Here is a 4,474-nt window from a genome sequence, read left to right as displayed (position 1 = left end):
ATTTATTTATTTATTATTTTTTTTTTTTCTATTGAGTTAAATATGAATGTCAACTTGGCTAGCACTCTGTTGTCTATGTGATGTTGCAGAGGTTATGCTAGGTTTTTCACTTTCCTGAGGGTAAAATTTAGGTACACTTTCTTTGGTATTGTTTATAAAGTTCTTCAATTAAATTCAACCTCCTAGTTAGTTGCATTGAACTTAATTGTCGTTTCAAAAAAAATAACATTATAAGTTCTTTATAGGGGGTGAAGTTTGTGTCTAGTGCCTATTGCACTGAACACAAGCCGTATCCCTTTATAGGTCAATTCAACCATGTATTTGAATTTAATTGAGAAATTTAATTTATAACACATAAGAACTGTTTGCATATCTTGTATAATTGTGTGCAACATTGGGCATTTGTAGCATTCCTAGTTAAACCGTTTGTTAGGCCTTTAACAAGGTATTTTTGTTTTTTGTTATGACTTCTAGTATTGAATAATGCCAAAAGTGAGAAATTGCATTGCTATAAACAAATGGCTATACTTTACAAAATAAGAAGTCCTAATCACCCTACCAAGTGGAGTTCCCCCCAGAATATACGTCAATCTACAACAACTCGGTTTTGATTTAGACAAAAAGAATTAAATTGGATTTGACCTTACTCACTTTGCTTTTGTTTTTGGCACCCAGATGGATGCTGTTGTCAAAGGCCTTGACTTCCAGCACAAAGCCAACATGCACTTCTCATGCTGCACCCAATACCCCCCACCAAACAGGAGCACCAAGGACTTAGCTTGAGAAATATTACTAAAACTCAGTGGGATTCTCCTAAATCCCTTCAAGTAAGCAAACCCATTTGCCCACAACATTTTCTGCTTTTTCTCACAAGGGAACTGCTTCAAACTATCTAAAATCCTAATCCCCAACAACTCCTTCTCTATTAGCCTAAACCCCATTTTATACCCACCACAAAAGCTGTTCACCAGTGAGTCACTAAGTGCAGTGTAATGATGGAAGGCTTCACAGAAGAACTCTACAAAGGACATGGATTGGATTCTATTAAAATTGAACAATTCTTCTTGGACCAAAATTAAAATTTTAGGGGTTAATTTGAACATACCAGCCAAAAAACTTTTGACCAATTGAAAACTTCTGTTAGGCATGTGAAGCTGGTGAATCATACAATTGGCTATCAAAGTATTACCAACTACTATTTTTTCATAATCTTCTCTTACTATCACCATCTGATCAAACATGAATGCTAGATTGATTGAATTGGCAAACTCTTTCAATCTTCTTCCTGTCTGTTGAACATTGACAGCATTTGTCTGGTCTGCTATGATGGCTGTTATTCTGAGGAAAGCATCCTTCCTCATTGCAAGCTCAACCATCAAAGGTGGCCACTGAACCCCCTCCATGATGTCAAAATCAATGATATGGATCTCATGATCGCCTTGTGTAGCCTCAAGGATCGCTTGGTTGGCTGTGAAATGTGCAAACTTTACATAAGGAGAGAGTTCTTGAAGCATCTGAAAGGCAAAAATAGTGTTAGTGTGTTCAGCTACTGGTTCATTCTCCATTTGAAGAGAAGTATTGCTCTTGTAATTCAGACCTTGAGTGAAGAAAAGAGTCAACCTCTTGAATGAATCATCTCCATTCTCTGTATTACTTAAGAGATCGTTAAGCTTCTCAACAGTAGCTGAAAGCAAGAGACCAGTTCTGTGCTTCAACAGCTTCAGCTCCCATCAATAATAGATCAGTCAAGCTGCTTTCTTGCATCAGCTCTTCTTGAATTCCGTTTATGGGAGAACTCCCTTCTGCTGATGCACTCATGTTTTCTTGATTCATTTCGACACATGATCCGATTTCTACAACACTCTCAGGAGTACCAATTACTGTATCTTGACTGATGGAATCAAAGTCCATGACCCCGGCCTCTAGTTGAACTTGGAGCAATCTTTCTATGCACTCGTCATCTATTGCACCATCTTGGTTGGTGTTGGTGTTTGGGGATAATGTATCTTCTCTTTGCAAGGAGAAAGCTGTTTCTGAGCTACATTTCTGGAGTTTTTCAATGCAACTAGAGTTGAAGTAATCCATTGAATTCATGGGATATGATTAAACTTGATAAGAATCTATCTAAAATCTTTGATGGCTAAAGCTAAGGCTTTGTACTTATATAGTACCAGACTTCAGGAGGTGAAGATCGGAAGAAATAAGATGGACCTCTCACCTTGTTGGTTGAACCTTCAAATCAATATATTACTAAAAGCTGAAGCGTAGCGTTTAATGCTGCTGCGCTCACGTTAAGCCACGTCAACGTCCACGTCATCATCCCTTTTTTTCTTTTTTCTTTTTTTTTTTTCCATTTTCTTATAATTATTTATAATTTTTTTTTTATTTCATATTTACACTTCTCCAACCTTTCTTCCTCCCTTACCTTTTCATCTCCCCACTACTTCTCTAACCTTTCTCCTTCTCTCATTCTCTCACCTTCTCATCTCCCCACTACTCTCTACATTAATATCATTTTTCATCTTTCCCTTCATCTTCATCTATTTTTGTCTCTTCTTATTCACACTTTCTTACTATAAATTTGTCACTATCTCATTCATTCCATGCATAGTTTTTCCTTACAAAAAAAAGGTTCTCTCTCTCTTTCTCTCTCTCTCTCTCACACACACACACACAATTTTTGAGTGGATTTTTATTTTTTATTTTTCTTGCATCTTCGCTTTAGGTTGATAATTTTTTATATTCTTTAATCTACTTTAGGTTAATGCGATTCAGTTCTCTCTCTCTCTCTCTCTCTCTCTCTCTGATTGTTAAATGTTATCCTATTGCATTATAAAGGATTAAATATAAAAATATAATATTATTCTAATACATAGCATGATTTGGATAATTTAATTTGGTAGCTACTGTAATTTGATAGCATGATTTTTATAGTGCTCAATTTAGATGTTAAACTATGAGACTTTAATCATTTTTGTTTATTTTTTAATCCTTTGTGGTAGACAAAGTACTCTATAATGCAATTTATTTAGAGAAAAGCAAAGGTTGGCTAAACAAAAGTTATTGGATGAGAGACAAATTTTATCTTTCGCAATTTTACTTTAATTATTATTATTATTATTTTATAACAATGCATATATAAAAATTTAATTCTTAGATTTTGCTAATAATTGATTATTTGATAATATGTTTTGGGTGGACGAAATTACAATTTCCGCAAAGAAAATAACCTTAGTAGATTATAAATAACAATTTTTTTTCCCTAATTGGTTCAATTAATCATAGTTAAGTTTTATTAATTTTTTTAGTTACTTTTTTCAGTGTTTTGGATTGTAGACAGAAAAAATAAGTTTGAGAAAGTTTGTTTATAACTAAAAGAATAATTTCTAAATTTTATTTTCTTTTTAATAATTCACAAAATGTTATAAATAACTTTTATTAAAAAATAAATATTTTCGTTAAATTGCCTTTTGAATTTTTGAGAAAAATTGTATTTTTTTCATTTTAGTACGACAAAAATTATTAAATTTATGATTTATGATTGTTTCTATATTACATTTATGATTATTCTTATAATGAATAAAAATATAATTACAAAATACATTACTCTTTATTAAATTAGTTTAAATTGTATAAAAAAAATTTAATAAAACTACCATAAAAATAATTATCATGCGCAACGCGCAGGTTTGTGGCTAATCTATATATATATATATATATATATATATATATATATATATATAAAACCGAAACCTTTGGAGCTCCCACAATTTTCCACGTCATCACTATTTTCTTTTTCTTTTTATTTTAGATTCTTTTTATTTTTTGTTCAATTTTCCACGTCATTACTATTTTCTTTTTATTTTTATTTTGGATTCTTTTTATTTTTGGTTTTATATCTTATCAATTATTACAATAGTTTAGTTTAAATAAAATTCTATTAGATATATGTTTCAAAAGCTTGAAAATAGCCTTTGGAGCTCCCACAATTTTCCACGTCATCACTATTTTCTTTTTCTTTTTCTTTTTATTTTAGATTCTTTTTATTTTTGGTTTTATATCTTATCAAGTATTACAATAGTTTAGTTTAAATAAAATTCTATTAGATATATGTTTCAAAAGCTTGAAAATTCTGTTTCAACTAAAATTCTATAACAAAAATTTTCACAAATATAAACTTCTGCCAAGGTCGAAACCCTTCATACTCACTCAAATTTTCACAAAGAAAACACACATATCAAATTGAAGCTATAGCAGGAAGCAAGTTGATTCTTCAACGAGAACAAATCTTGTAGTACAAAGGCCACTTAATTGCTTTTAGTTTTGAACTCGATTGTCTTATTAACAACAAAGTCTATGAATTGCAGTGATGGACAGCTGTCCACAAATAACATCCACGCAAGGGCTTGATGTTCTTCTTAATTATCTCATATAATTCTAGGAATTATTTTATTTAATTTTTTTTGGAATTAAT

At 31.3% G+C, this 4,474-nt stretch overlaps 1 pseudogene; it reads right to left on the bottom strand.

The window, feature by feature from the left end:
• Positions 1-476: 476 nt before the first annotated feature.
• LOC126733311 (protein NODULATION SIGNALING PATHWAY 2-like) lies at positions 477-2,227 on the bottom strand (annotated as a pseudogene).
• Positions 2,228-4,474: the final 2,247 nt, after the last annotated feature.

Source organism: Quercus robur, chromosome 6 (genome assembly GCF_932294415.1).
Source record: "Quercus robur chromosome 6, dhQueRobu3.1, whole genome shotgun sequence".
Taxonomy (NCBI): Eukaryota; Viridiplantae; Streptophyta; class Magnoliopsida; order Fagales; family Fagaceae; genus Quercus; species Quercus robur.
Note: the sequence above shows the minus strand (reverse complement) of the source record. Positions and strands in the feature narration are given on the sequence as shown.